The sequence below is a fragment of the Canis aureus genome, chromosome 28, assembly GCF_053574225.1.
Source record: "Canis aureus isolate CA01 chromosome 28, VMU_Caureus_v.1.0, whole genome shotgun sequence".
Taxonomy (NCBI): Eukaryota; Metazoa; Chordata; class Mammalia; order Carnivora; family Canidae; genus Canis; species Canis aureus.
In genome coordinates, this window is record NC_135638.1 from 3872936 (window position 1) to 3888987 (window position 16052).

The following is a 16052-nucleotide window of genomic DNA, read 5'->3' on the forward strand; positions in this document are numbered from 1 at the left end:
AAAGTGTTTGCAGCACAACTTGCCAGGACAAGCTATTTCATGAGAAAATGTTCAAGATAAGAAAATTAGTGACAGAGACTCATTATTCATTGTTCTGGCCTGATTTCCCCATTGCGGGTAGAGTTTTGACGTGTATTCCTATGGATTTGTAGCGCAGTATTTTCTACTGGATGTTTAAATAGATACCAAGGTGTAGAGTTCCAGAAATTTGAATGTATGCTTCAAACATCTGGAGCTATACATATGGGAAATATACAGCTGTGTTTATTTCAATGATTACACATTTACATGCATACAATACATTTATTTAAATGTATAATCTCTTATATATGTGAGAATATTCAAACAAATGCATTTGCTGTACTTATTTGAATATGCAATTGAAAAAGGATTCAAATAAATAATTCACCACTTTTATTTTAAATCTTACAGTATTTATTTATGTAACGTGCTTATTAATATACAATCATAGCTCTTTCTTTTTAGTCTAAAACCAAATATTTTTAAAAGATTAAAGAAACATAATGGTGATCATGAGTCATACAAATCAAGAAATTCTGGGGAGAGGTATTCATCGTTGGTGAGCTTTCAGAAGAATCTGAAAATTCAGCAGGACAAGAGAATAAAATCAGTTGCGATTGGCATGTTTCTTCCCCCCCCCCCCCAATTTTATCATAGTATAGTGGATATTTTAAATATTTAAAAAAATATTTTATTTATTTATTCCTGAGAGAAAGAGAGAGAGAGAGAGAGGCAAAGACACAGGCAGAAGGAGAAGCAGGCTCCGTGCAGGGAGCCCTATGTGGGACTCTAACCTGGGACCCCGGGGTCACACCCTGGACCAAAGGCAGCACTAACCCACTGAGCCACCCAGGGCTGCCCTGGATATTTTAACTGAATCTCAACGCACTTCTCGTCCAGAAGTATTGATTTGTTTTGTTTTCCTTTATGATTACAACCTTATCCGACAAGGTAATACACTTCTGGGCATTGGTTTAAGATAGAAGGAAAAGGGGTGTGGGATCCCTGGGTGGCTCAGTGGTTTGGCGCCTTCGGCCCAGGTCGTGACCCTGGAGACCCGGGATCGAGGCCCGCATCGGGCTCCCTGCATGGAGCCTGCTTCTCCCTCTGCCTGGGTCTCTAACTCTCTCTCTCTCTTTCTCTCTGGGTCTCTTACGAATAAATAAATAAAATCTTAAAAAAAAAAAAAAAAAAGAAGGAAAAAGGGTTGCACTATTTTAAAAACCTCGTGTATACAAATCTGGTTAAGAGTGTTAAGATACCCTCCTTGAACTCCACCTCTATTTCTGGGACAGAGACTGGAGACCAGCAAATGATGGAGGAGAAAATAAAATAAAATCCCATTTTGGATTCAATTCCTGGCCCTGATACCCTGAGAGATTTCAGAGACCTTCCAGCTGGGTCTCTATTTACCCTGGTCTCAATCCTTCTGCATTCTGCGTGCTAGTTCCTTTCTCGGGGCGGATTTTTTTCGTTTTTTGTTTTTGTTTTTGTTGTTGTTGTTTTTTTTGTTTTTGTTTTGTTTTTGGTCCAAAGCGCTGGCCCTACATACAGGAAAATGACTTGACACTGGAGCAAGGGAAACACTGAGAATTAAATTAGAACTCGCATTTTTTTTTTTTTTTTTTTCCTTTGGAAAGAGGGGCCGCCCAGGGTGGCTGAGCGGTTCAGCGCCTCCCTTCCACCCAGGCCGTGACCCCGGGGTCCCGGGATCGAGTCCCACCCACATCGGGCTCCCTGCGTGGAGCCTGCTTCTCCCTCTGCCTGTGTCTCTAATTTAAAAAAAAAAAAAAAAAATTTTTTTTGGAAAGAATTTTAAATTTGATGGACCACAGTCTTAAAAATAAAAATAATAACGATGATGAGCGCAGACACTTTTGCAGTGGCTGGAGGATGAATCCCTGCAGCCCCCCGCGCCCCGCCCCATCGTCCAGAGGTCCTGGGCACCTGGAGCTCTCCTTGGGGGTCGGGAGGGGCACCTGGGCGAAGGTGTGACTCACTCCCTTGCCCGAAACTCTCTGGCTCGGCAGCTCACCCCCATCCAAGTTGTGGGTCCCGTTGCCCTAATTGCCGGACCTCGGGCGAGAGGCTTCAGCCCCGCCCCCCCCGCGGTTTTCAGGGGGGTCCGATGCCTCCTCCAGGGATGCTCCCCGGGAGCGCGGATGCCGAGTGCGTGCACGCGCGTGTCGGGTGGCCAGGCCTCAACAGCGAAATTACGCATTTCTGCGTGTGTTTTCTGCCTATAAAACAAGTCACAGCCCTTCGTTCTTCCTTCCAATTCCTCGGGGTCGCCTCGTGGGTCCGGGGTCGGGGCTCCAGGAGCCCGCGCTCGTGGGCGGCCGGGACCCGCGGCGGCGGCGGCGGGAGACACGCTGGCCAATCAGCGCGCGCGGCCGCCGCCAGGCCCCGCCCCTTCCGCCGGGCCCCGCCCCCTCCCGCCCCGCCCCTCGGGAGTAGGGCCGCGCGGCCCGCTGGTCCCGCCCCTCCTCTGAGTGACAGCACCGTGGACAGCAACCGCCGCCGCCGGACGCCAACTTTGTCCGCCCCGGGCGCCTCGGCTGAGCTGAGGTGTGTGTGTCCGGCGACGGCGAGGAGGGCTGGAGGGGGAGGCCCTGCCAGGGAAGCCCGGGGCGGGATGGCGGGCTGCGGGGGGGGGGGAGCGTCCAGGCCTGGAAGCGGCCGCACGTCCTCAGCGAGCGCCCCCCGCTCGTGGGCCCCCCACAGGCCTTGAGGAAGGCTCGTCCCGCCCCCTGAGAGCGGCCCTCGGGCGGGCCGCGTGCGCGGAGGTTCTGGAACGGGGCTGTGCGGGGGGGGAACCCGAGGCCCGGGAAACGCAGGAGGTACGGAGCCACCTTAGGGACCCCTTCCGGCGTTCGGGACGCTCGCGCGAGGGGGGGGTGCAGAGGAGAGGCGGCGGGGGGCGTGGCCGCCGCTGTTGCTTAGCAACGCGCGGTTCCCGCCCTGCCAGCGTGTCCGGCGGCAGCGCGGGGCCCTGGACACTTTAGCCCCGCCCACCTCCCCCCCACGGGGCCTGGGATTGGCTCCCTCGTGCTGTCACTTACCTCGCTGTCGTTTCTCGCGCTGCCCAGCGCTGCGGGTGTGTATGTAGTGCTTGCTCCCTCCTCCTCCGTGTCCGCCCCACCCCCCCCCCCCCCCCCCCCCCCCGTCTCCTTACTTTTTTTTTTTTTTTCCCTCCGCCTTTCCTTCCTAATAAGTATCTGCAGACCAACACATTTGCAGGGAAAAGCCTCAGGCAGCGTGATGGGTGGCTTTAGGTGCAAGGAAGCGGTGGGGTGGGATGGGGTGGGATGGGGTGGGCATCTTCGCCCGCTGCTTGGTGCATCCCTGAACCCACAGTGTCGGTGTCCCTGTGCATGGCCGGGAACAGGAGGTGCGGACATCTGCTTTCTCGGACCTAGAATTCTCTTTTTTTTTTTTCCTGCTGCTGCCCGTTTGAGCTCAGGGGGCAAGCTCAACAAGTTGAAGCAACTCAGGTTTGGACAGGCCCCCCCCCCAGTCCATGACCTCCCTTTCTTGACCCTTCGGTGGAAAAGTGGGTGATACTCAGCGCCTACAGCCCCTTTGCTCCATTGACCCACATTTAATGATTAACTGTGAGCTGGTGACTACAGATGATAACCCCTTTGGATCTCCTGGCTCCTATCAGTTGGCCCCAAATGATTCAGCAGAACAAACATTAAGGAGAGAGAAAACACAAAAGGAGCTAAAAATCTGCTTTGACTTCCTTCTGCTAGGCTTACTGTGTAAATCCCCAAGAAGGAAGGAAGCTTGTGCTGCTTGATAAGGCAGTGGAGGACTTCTGGCCTAGAAGTTAGAAACCTGGCAGGGTTAGGAAGTATTTGTCCTTGGGCAATAACCTTCGTAACTGTATTCTCATCTATAAAGTGGGGCTACTGTGCTCTTTGTTCCTAAAAAAGTAAGGAGGGATAATTGATCATGAACATATTAGTAATGATCTACACAGATGTGAAGTATTATTGGTTACACTTTATCTTTTGGTCTGTATGATCTGAATTTGTAGACACCAAAGAAGTATGATGATTCAGATTAAAGTATTTTCGCACTTCCCTTGTGACTTATGGTTGGGCTATTTAGAATTGGGGAAGAAACTCCTTTATTTGTTATTGATTCTCTGATAGTTCTGGTTACATAGCACCGTAAATGTCTTGCATGACGTTCCCCCCTCTCCCCCCCCCCCCCCATTGACATCGCTAGGTTTTTCAAAGTATGTACCTAGCCTGCAAGGACTGGGAAAGATGACCTTCAGATCCAAAAATGAATGACCTTTTTGGTGTCATATACTACCTTGAGAAGACAAGGAAAACTGATGACTCTCCCCTGAGAAAAAGACACAGTTTGAAGCATTAAGTGGTCCTGGATTAAGATCCTGTTTTGGATCAACTTCCTAAGGGATAAAGAAATCACTCTCCCCATTGCCTCGACCCAGAGAGAGACTGAGTACGTAGCTGGGAACAGAATGGGTCTTTTTCCTTTCTTCCACAATGCATTTTACCATAACTTTAATTCAAGATTTTAAGTCAATCCCACCACCACCCTTCTTTTTTTTTTTTTTTAACTATTTAATAAGCAGGAACTAGTAGTGCTCGATAAATTTTTGCTGTCTTTTCAAAACCATGTAAGCTATAATTTTTTTCAAATGCTTTTTTCAAAAGCAAGTGGAAAGAGAAATTATTGTCAAATATTTTGAGAAAATGTGAAACTGTAATTTTGAGATAAACATTCAATACATAAATTGTCTCTTCTATAAAAGTCCATTTTTAAAAAAGATTTTATTTATTTATTCGTGAAAAGCACAGAAAGAGAGAGAGGGGGCAGAGACACAGGCAGAGGGAGAAGTAGGCTCCATGCAGGGAGCCCGGTGCGGGTCTCGATACCCGGTCTCCAGGATCACACCCTGGGCTGAAAGTGGTGCTGAACCGCTGAGCCAGCCAGACTGCCCAAAAGGTCCATTTTGGACAAAGAAAAGCTGATTATTTTTAGGATATGCCAGTTGAATACTATGACCTGACTCCTAAATCTCTTTTCTTAAGTGAGTTATCTTTTATACTATTTTAATTTTCCTGTGGCTAAGATATATTGTGGTTGCATTGTGGTTCTTTTCCTGATTTCTATATTTAAATAAAAGGCTATAAATAGTTACTTTGTTTGCTGAAGTTTCCTCACCTAGGTTTCCTTACCTAGGTTTACCAATAAAAGTGGGTATCTAGTAGATATTATTAGATAGGGAAACATTGAAAAGAGAAAACATTTATTGCTTTTGTAATAAACATAAGAGTATATAGGAGTGCTTGTTTTCTTTATTAGCATTTATAATTTTATTGAACTCTTTAATATTTAACTATTCCTTAACTCCATTTCTGGATAAGAAGCACATATAAAGACAAATTGATTAGGGAAATCATTCTAATGAAGTTAAAGTTTTAGGGGCTCAATAGATAATAGCTTTTTTTCTCGAGTTTGTAGACAGGTGGAATTTACAATATCAGCTTCATGACTAAATGACTAGGCATAATGCTAGGCATTATGTCTGACTAGGCATAATGCTTTGGATAGGAGACCAAAAATGAGTACTTCCCACCCATTTCTACGTCCCCTTCTTTTTCTCAGAACCTAGACTTCAGTGAGAGAAAATTTCAGTTTGCTGAAAAGGTACATTTATGCAGAATTACTGATATGCATGGTCCAGGGCAGAAAGTGAAGTAAAAGAAGGAAAACCTCTGATATTTACAGGGTTATAATAGCTAATATCTACCCGTTGGAGCAATATGGACCAATGGATTTCAGCCGCCAGTCAGATAACTCTCCTGTTGGGAAGCTGCAAATAAGGAGTGGGATCTGAGACCGGGACTGTTAACCTAGTGCTCTGATTTTCCAATCTGGATCATCCCTTCGGGTCATTTGAAGGAAGTGGAGGTGTTTTCAAATTATTACTATATGTTTAAAAGCTACTGGCAATGGGGGCCCTGTGTAATGTAGAGGTCCAGCTCAATGAAGAATTTTCTTCCCCCACTCCCAATGCCAAAAACATCTCCTTTGAGAACCACTGTTCCAGTGGAAGTTCTTCCACATGGAAATGTGTGGCTAGGCCAGATTTCCTGCTCATCTTTATTCCTCTGTATTCGTATTTTTGATATCAATAGATTTAGCTCTAGGTGTGAAGGTTTTAATAAAAATATTGCTAAGAAAAATTATAATTTTTTGGCATTCTTCCAGAATGTCTAAAACAATATGGAAAATAGTGATACATATTTTATATTTGATATCCTTAAGACATTTCTAATGAACAGATAAAGATCAGAATCCTAGAGCTAAATCTTTTCACACCTGTTTCATACGCACCTGTTAAGTATCTTTGCAATGAAGGAGTGAAATAGGTATGCATTTTCTTGAAAAAGAAAAGATGATTTCCTAGCTTCTTAATGTGGAAATGTTAAATAATGATAGAAAGACAAATATTCTACTCAGAGGCTTAATAAATTCTGTTTTGTTGAATCAGAAAGTGGAGGCAGTTCCATAAGTGAGAGGATCTTATCAATTTCATGGTTTTCAAACCACTGAACATGGAGAATGACAAGAATAAAAAGAAGCTTAGTTCTTCCATAATAGTATTATGTGGTGGTGTAGGTGCAGCCTAATAAATTGAACAACTTAAAATTTTGTCTTTTGGCAAAGACAAAAGGAAGATGGTTTAACCCAAAAAACATTTTAACATACTTTAGATATTAAAAATATCCAAATATTGCAGGATGTAGAATAACAAATCGTGTGGATACCTGTGACAAAATCCTACTTGTGGATGACAGTTTATAACCTACCCTAGGTAGAAGGTACAGGGGACTGAAAGTCTTAGACTTGTCACCAGCAGTAGATACGTTATTTTGAGGGAGGGTAGTTACAATGTTCCAGGCATCAAGTTCCTTTTATGTGGATATACATATTTTATGTGGATATACATATTTGAAAATTTGTGATATTCTTCCATTTTTATGAAGAATGTACTTGAGCATTATAACACATTCTCATTATTCACAGTGGTTCAATATAGCACTGAATGTCTCTGGGCAGGAGCATATCTGTTTTTTTTCAGGATGGAAAGGTATAATTTTAAAAAGAACCAGTTTCTGATTCCATTTTGTCATTTCCTAGGTGTCCATTCTCTGCCTCTTCTCTCCACAACATCTCCACCCCCCATACATACATACTTACATTTGGAAAACACTGGGCTATGTAGAAATGATCTGTATAGTCTCTCTCAATGGCAAAATATTCTGGATAATAAAGTGGAACCCCAAAATCCCACAGCTCCAAGGAAAATGTAATCAGAAGTTTCAGTGGGATACCTGTGAAAATCAAGAGTTTTAAGCTAAAGAAGAATATTTGAGGGAATTGTTTGACATCTAACACATGCAAGAATTCATGGCCTCTATGGACAGGAGAACTCCATATAAAAAGAAGAGACCATGATTAAGCAACAATAAGAAGATAAGATAAAACAAAAAGACGAAAAAACTAAAAATGAACTGTATTAGTTTTATATTCCTGCTTTAACAAACTGCCACAAATTTACTGACTTTAAAAACCACAGATTCATCATCTTACAGATCCACTTTTAAAGACCAACAGGGATAATTCATGATAATCTCTCCATTTTGAGGTTCTTCATTTTAATCACATGTTTAAAGTCCCTTTTGCCATGTGATCCTCACAGGTAATCACATATTCACAGGTTAGGGAATCAGGACCTGGACAGGACATCTTTGAGAGGCATATTTTTCTGCCTCCCACAATGACATATTAAAAATCCCATATTTGGGGCAGTAAAAAACAGAATTGGTATTATTGCAGAAAGTTTAATCAGTGTGGAAAATAGACTCGAAAAGTTCTCTGTAAATATTGAATTCATGAACAGAAATGTGATATAAAGAGGAAGAAGAATGAAGCCTATTATGTGAATATTTGGAGTTTCTGAAGAAGAGAGACCGGTATATAGGTAATTGTTCCTAAAGAAGAGTACACAGATTTTGGAAAAAAAAAAAAAAAAAAAAGCAAGGAGGTAACAGGAAACAAAACTTTTCTGAGCTAAAAAAAAAAAAAAGGCATATAGATGCAGAAAGGACATATAAAATGTGACAACTCAAAGAGACACAATATCAAAAAAGTTTCAAATTAGTATAATGATAAAAACATTTTTCATATACCTAGAAAGAAAATAAGATAACATATACTGTTGGGAAACAAAAATTAGGCTGGTCTCAGACTCCTGTTCTGTAGCAGTAAATACCAGAAGACAATAGAGCAACATCTTTAGTTTTTTGTTTATGTTGTTTTTTGTTGTTGTTGTTGTTGTTAAATCCATGCAATTTGTATTTCTTGTGTGATGACAACAGAAAACCATTCCTAAGTTTATAAGAGACCCTGAACTACACCTTGTTTGCTTTTCTGGATTGGGGATGGAGATGGGGGGAGAACTTAAGACCTACAACAATTTATTAGAAAATTATATAATATAAATGCAAAAGTCATGGCATATTAAAAAAAAAAACAGCTGATGGTATATCCTAGGGTTCTAGAATATAGATGTAGCTCTAAATAATTTTGTTAAGTCGAGTTAGAAAATGATTGCAAATGCAAAAAACTGCTTGTATGAGAAGATGTATAAATGCAAAAGTTAATTCAGCAACAACAATCTAGATTTGAATAACATTTTGTGATTTTTCCGATTTATTTATGCTGGCAGTGAAACCTGGTAATTTAAGAATATGAACAGATTTTAAAATATACCTAAATCATTCATCGCAAACTATGATCCACGGGCTCCCCAAATCTGGCTCACTGCTTGTTTTTGTATGGTCCATGACCTAAGGAGAGTTTTTATGTTTTTAAATGGTTGGGAAAAACAATGTTCTGTGATGTAAACATATGAAATTCAAATTTTGTTTATAAATAAAGTTTTATTGGAACACACCTACCCATTTATTGACATAGCATATGTGGTGCTAAAACAGCAGTGTTGAATGATTGCAGCAAATACGCAGATGTGTTGCTGTATTGCTTTGCATGGCTCAGAGCACTACAGATTGTTGTGACACAGTTGTAATTTGATTTTTCCTCTTGACCTTCAAAGCCTAAATATTTATGATCTGGCCCTTTACAGAAAAAGTTTGCAACTCCTGCCCTATAAACTTTAAACCATAAACTTTAGTGTATAAAGATTGGAATTTTCTTATTATTTAGGTAGCCAAATTTACTAAGTAATTGCCCTTTGGTGTTCTATCTACCCCAGCATTTCTTTGGTCTTCTATGGACCGGTGTTAAAAAACACGTCCGATATTCTTCATATTTAATCATCCAAAATTTCTGTTTTTCATCTCTGTGCCTTAAATGAAACATATTCATGTAAAGATTTTAGAATTTCATTTCCAACACATTCAGTTAGCTATTACAGTCTTATTAGAAATAGCAATGTTTTACTCTTGTATGCCAAAAATCTGTGTGCTTATAGAGATAAGCATGTACTGTATCAATAGGTAAGTTAGGTTATCAATCAGTTAATTAGCAAAGATTTGTTTGGCAGGTACAGTTATAGGTGAATTATATAGGGACAGTGGCTTTGAAATGAGGTTTTGAAGGATGCCTGTGAATTTAAGGTAGATGAGGCTGGGGCTAAGGTAACATCAAGGCAAAGAGAATGAGATCTGTAAAGCTGCTAAGCTGCCAATAGGGTCACATAGTTGGGAAATGAAAGAAATTCAGTGGCTAGAACACAATTTGGAGAAAAGTGACTGGAGTTGAGGCAATAAAGACCTGCTGGCCCAGGCTGAGAAGGCTGTTATATGCCACACAAAGTGATTTTCATCTATAGGCAGTAAGGATCCATTTTAGATTTTCATGCTATGAAGCCAATGTAATTGGATCAGTATCTTAAAATAATGGCTCTTAAACTTTTCAAATATACCACTCTCTAAATTTTTTTTTTCTAAATTTTTTTAATGCTAGGAATATACCATTACAGAACAAAAGTAGCATTGGGCTATACCCCCTATGTCCCATTTGTAATAAAAGTTTCCTTGAGGGAGGATATATACACAATCCCCTAATTATCCTAATAATTTATATAGTATGTAAATTTTGTGAGGAGGCTTTTAAATAAAATCAAATAATTTTAAATTTTCAAAATATTAAGAAGTTACCTGTAAAGCAAATCATCATCATCATCATCATCATCTGTCTGGCCTCTCCTGGGTACACAGAACTACCTTAAAATCAAACAATGTATGTTTACACACTGTACCAGTTTTATATGTGGCTTGTAAAACCTTTTTAAAACTAGAGATGGGGTGCCTGGATGGCTCAGTCGTTGATATTCTGCCTTTGACTCAGGTTGTGACCCTGGGGTCCTGGGATCCAGTCCTGCATCAGGCTCCCCGCAGGAAGCCTGCTTCTCGCTCTGCCTGTGTCTCTGCCTCTCTCTCTCTGTGTCTCTCATGAATAAATAAATAAAATATTTAAAGAACAAAACAAAAAAAACCTAGAGATAGATGTTTAATTATGGACTACTTGAACATATTTGGATTTTCTTTTCTTAGATATTAAAAAAAAACAATATTAATGCTTAGCATTTCTTCTGATAAAATAAGCATATTTATTTTGAACACCTGTAAAGAATCTGACTAAAACTATATCTCACTATAAACATTGATTTAGATATAGTAATAAAAGTAGTTTTCCGGGTAATATTGTCTCACACTTACATGGACCTTTATATTTGCCACATTGTTTTCATAATAATGATCTTATTTCATCCTTACAATAATCTGTGATATATATAAAAGTGTTCTTTACTCCATTTTATAGATTTGAAGTCTACATCTCAGAGAGATTATCTGAACATACTCTGCACTGTAGAAGAAAGCCAGTGTGCTCTGTGATCAGATTTGCATTCAAATTTCTACCCTTTTCTTTGTTAACTGTGTGTGCCTGGAAAAGTCACTTAATCATTAGGAAACTCATCTTTCCCAGTTGGAGTGAATTGTACTTATCCCATAGGCATGTTATGAGAATTTCTTTCTGATAATATGTATGACATACAAAGCACAGTAAATGGGGACTGCTGATAAGATTATTGTTGCTAATATTAATCGTCATCATTAATAAGGGCCCAACACCCATTAGTCATATTTTCAAAACCCTAATGTTCTGAAAAAATAAAAAAAAGTTCTGCAAAATAAGTTTTTCCCCAAGTTTTACATAAACTCAGTTGTGGCATAACCATATTTAAAATGACGTGGGGCTATTTATGTAGTGTTGTTTACTTTTCTAGTCAGTGTCAATAGTGGTAAGATTTTGCTATGAATTACTAATATACTGATCCTGCTTTGCTCCAGGAGAGTTACATAATTATAGTAAATGGGACATATTCCCTCTCTGGAATCTAAAAACCTTCAAGACACAACTGGACCAAACATTTTAGATTAAGGACTATAAATATATTTATTATTTGTGACTCTTTTAATAACAACTTTATTGAGATGTATTTCACAACCATTACATTTATTACTTTAGACTGTGCAATTCAGTAGTTTTGTAGCATATTTACATAGTTGTACAACTATCCCCACTATGTAATTCTAGAATGTTTTGATAAGCTCAAAAAAGAAACCCTGTATCCATTATCAGTCATGTCCCATCTCTTCCACTCTCACTCTCAGCCTTACATAACTGTTAATCTATTTTCTATCTCTGTGGATTTTCTCATTCTGGACATTTCATAGAAAGAGAAGAAGAGAAATGATGTATTAATTGGAGTTTTGTGCCTGGCTTCTTTCACTTAGCATATGTTTTCAAGGTTCACCCATGGTGTAACACGTATCAATATTTCATTTCTTTTTATGGTGGAATAATATTCCATTGTATGGTTATATAACTTTTCCTTATCTATTCATCATGGATTGTTTCCACTTTTTGGCTGTAAGAATAATGCTGCTATGAACATCCATGTACAAGTTTTTATGTGGACATATGTTTTCATTTCTCCTGGGTAAATATTGGAGTTGCTGGATCATATGATTTACTTTATGTTTTTTGGGGGGAACTGCCAAATGGTTTTGAAGGTGGCTGTGCAGCATTATACTTTTCCACCAGCAGTGTGTGAAGGTTCTAGTTTCCCTTAATCCTCACTGACACTTTATATTGTCTGTCTAGTGAAGTAGTTTTGATTTGAATTTCGCTAGTGACTAATGAAATTTAGCATCTTTGCATGTGCTTGTTGGCAATTTGTTTTTATTCTTTGAAGAAATCTCTATTTAATCCTTTGCCCTTCTAAAAATTGGATTATTTGCATTTTTACTGTTGAGTTGTAAGAGTTCTTCATTATTCTGGGTGTAAGTCCCATATTGGATATATGATTTGCAAATATTTTCTCCTTTCCTGTGGGTTGTCGTTTCACTTTGTTGGTCATGTACTTTGGAGCACAGAAGTTTTTCTTTCTTCTAATGAAGTGCAATATACCTATTTTTCCCATAGTGGCTTGTATGTTTTGCGTTGTTTCTAAGAAACTGTTGCCTGACTCAAGGTCACGAAGTTTTACTCCTCTGTTTTCTTCTAAGCATTTTTAAATTTCAGTATTTACTTCTAAGTCTATGATTCATTTGAGTTAATTTTTGTGTATGGTATGAAACAGTACTTTGATGTAGGAAAGATGTTAAGATTTGGACCCGACAGCCAAGAAAGAATTCTTGAGACATCTTTGGTCCAATAAGGTGATTTTATTAAAGCACAAGGTTAGGACCTATGGGCAGAAATAGCTGCACTGGGGTCATGAGCAGTGGCCAACTATATCCCAATTTTCAAGGTGAGAGTTGGTTAAGGACAGCATAAGTCTCTAAGGAACTTTGGATGCAACATTTCCAGGACCTTGAGGGGGCTAGCTATTGTTTGAGAAAAAGTCATTTATTACTATCTAATAAAATCTTAGTCATGAGACCCTTCCAGTGTATATCATTGGGTCATATACTTGGGGGATGATTGCCAACATGTATCCTGCGAGGAGGTAGAGGTGAAGGAAGTTTCCAAAGAAATTTTTATGTATTAAAATGGACTTATAGGATCCTGAGGGTCAGGCTAAGATCGCCTTTTGCCCTTAGCAAAGTGTTCGCATCAAGGCAGCTGAGCTCCTAAAGGAAAGTCACTCTGCCTGTTTCAAGGATGTGGCAGTGGGCTGTAGAGAGTAAGGAAATTTAATTTTTCTTTTTGCCTTTTTTTCCCATATCAGACTTCCATTTTATTCTTCTGCAGCATCATTTTTTAAAAAGACTATGCTTTCGTATTATCATGCTTGAGCTGGATTATTATCACTACTTAAAAACAGCCTAAAGATTGCAAGCTATTTTTAATGATATGATTAAAATTAGTGAAACTTGTGTTCTTAAATGCTTGGGGTTAGATTTTGAGTTGGTGTTATTATTATGAGACAGTGGTTAAGAACCATTTAAACTTGATACTCTTATCTATAAAAGAGCAGTTGCAACATAAAACTAGAGGTAAGTTCAGTGCCTGGCACATAATAGGTATTCAGTAAATAGTTGCTGAACAAAAAATGAATAAATAATATGTTATTTGATTATTTTTATATTGCTTTTTAATGGGCATTTAGTTTAGAAAGTAGCATATTTAAACATTTAAGGTTAAATAAATACAATTATTTTATAGGTCAATACTGTATAAATTACAATAACAGAGAACAAATTCAAATTGGTCCCTTTATATCATATTCAACTCTAAAATACAGTGAACACATCTCTAACTACTTTTCAGATAATCACTATAAAATCAACTATTCTTAAAATATGATCTGCAGAAATAATGTTACTATTTATTACAGTGGAAAGGGGGTCTTTAGTTAAATAAATTTCAGAGACATTGGGTCAAGTAAATTAAATAGACTTAGTACAGGATTTCTCAGAACCTTTTTTTTTTTTTTTTTTGAAGGTGTGCCTTGTGAAAAAGGGACACAGTATACAACATTTTCTGAGTATATTTGACCAAAGAAACTTAATTCAATTGAATATAGAACAGACTTAGCAAACCCAGAAACACCTCTTGGAAAATGCTACCACAGTGATTTTATTTTGCGGGTATTAGGGCACTGGAGGTCATCCATTTTTAATGTTTCCATATACTCTATTTCAAATTCCAGTAAGAAAAAGCAACCAAGAGCATTGTTATTGGTATCTGGAATTGAATTTGCCAGGAATGCAAGCACAGCTTCCTCAGTAAAGATCTCGCCTTTGGAAACATCTTACCCCTTGGCAGCTCTCCAGAGTTCAGACTTGGCAGCATCAAGGACACAGCACAAGGTGTGTTTATTTGATTTAACATTTGGCAAAAGGTGTTTTGACTTGTGGTTTGTTTTCTCTCACTTGTTTTTCTTGTTTTGGTTTGTTTGCTTCTGGCAATGAACTTGAGTTTGGAATGTGGTTCTTTCTTAAGGAAGATGGGGGTATGTTTTTACTTACATTTGTTTTGTGGCATTTGGGCAAATCCAAGTAAGTAAAGCAAGGTCTGCAGAGCTATAAATCTATATCTGACTTATTGTTTAAATCGTTTAGTATTATTAGTTGTCTATTAGGATTTGGTCCTCCATAAAATACTTCATCTCTCTTATGTTTGATACACTATGATACTTTGGTACATCACGATATTTTGGTAATTATACATAGATTATAATCAATGTCCCTATACAGTAAGTAATGAACAGATTAGGATCATCATAAAATGTCATTCAATGTCACTTTTAATCTTTCTTGATTAATGGGTATATTTGCGTTTCACTTGTTTTGTGGGAAGAGAAAATATGTTACCCAATCAAAGCATATGAGCCCCCATACATCTCTGACCTTATCTTCTGCTGTCCTCTTCCACCTCTTCCTCTGCTCAGAACCTTTCAATGGCTCTCTCTTTCACTCAAGATAAAAGCTAAAGCTCTTAAACTGGCCTATAGGTCTCTGCAAGAGATGGTTCCTTGTTACTGCTCTAATCTCATCTCTAATCACTCACTTGCTCAGCCATACTGGCTCCTGTCTTGTTCTTTGAACATACCAGACGTGTTCCCATCTCAGGGTTTTTATACTATTCCCTCTATTGAATTACTCTTCCCTAGGTATCTCCATAGCCAATTTATTTACTTTCTTTTGGGTCTTTATTATGAAGATCACTGTCTAAATGAGGTCTTACCTGGTCACCATCCAAATATCCCTGCTCTCTATTTTCTACTCCGCATTTAACACGATATAATAAACTGGATATTTAATACTTAATTGTGTTGCTTATGACATTATTCTTCACAAGAATATTGTTTCCTATGAGGGCAGGTGTGTTTGTTTGTTCTCTTTTACTCCATCTCTAGCAACTGGAGTCATCCTTGGTCCCTGATGAGCGAATGAATGAACCACCAGTTAATATAGCAAACATTTTTTAAGCACTTAACCATGAGGGAGGCACGAGGCTGATTGGTGACCACACATGTGGTGTCTAAATGGAGTGTGTCTCCATCCGATGGGGGTGATGAAGTCATGGCACAGGAGGTGAAAGAATCACCTGGGGCAGAACAAAGGAGCCAGAAGTTTATTGAATACACTGAAAGGGAGTGGTGAGCAGAACAGCAGAGGAGAGGTTGCCTGCAAAGAGGCTGTTTTTGAAGGGAGAAGGGGAGGAGGTATGCCATCGGATGGACTTCTCCTTTCTGGTCTCTGTGCCTAATTATAAGTATCCCATCGGTCAGGTAGGGCCTCTGGGCATTTTGAGGTGGGTCTCCCGATGGGCCCTTCCACATTCCATTGCTGAAGCCTGTTTACCTGAGAGCTGCCTCCACGATACAGGGATGAAATACACAGGTCCTGTCCTCAGAAGTACCGTTTGAAGGGCGGTGGGCGGTCACAGCAGCCATCTCACTACACTGTAGTGTTGTGATAAGAGTATGAATACCGTGCTGT

The 16052-nt window shown here is 39.5% G+C and overlaps 1 protein-coding gene and 1 long non-coding RNA gene across 15 annotated transcripts in view; one reads left to right on the forward strand and one right to left on the reverse strand.

The window, feature by feature from the left end:
- Positions 1–437: 437 nt before the first annotated feature.
- On the reverse strand, positions 438–2469 carry LOC144300329 (uncharacterized). Its single transcript, XR_013366905.1, has 3 exons — positions 2022–2469; positions 1435–1565; positions 438–598 (listed from the first exon to the last, which is right to left on the reverse strand). It is a non-coding gene; the product is annotated as an uncharacterized LOC144300329 (long non-coding RNA).
- Positions 2453–16052, forward strand: part of TRIQK (triple QxxK/R motif containing) — an 84848-nt gene continuing 71248 nt past the window's right edge. For 9 of the 14 annotated variants that reach the window (XM_077876272.1, XM_077876274.1, XM_077876277.1 and 6 more), the window contains exons 1-2: positions 2453–2589; positions 14258–14417. The gene's annotated coding sequence lies outside the window, so the exon portion shown is untranslated. The remainder of the gene's footprint in view (positions 2590–14257; positions 14418–16052) is intronic. The other 5 variants (XM_077876278.1, XM_077876283.1, XM_077876290.1 and 2 more) reach the window with 4 other exon arrangements.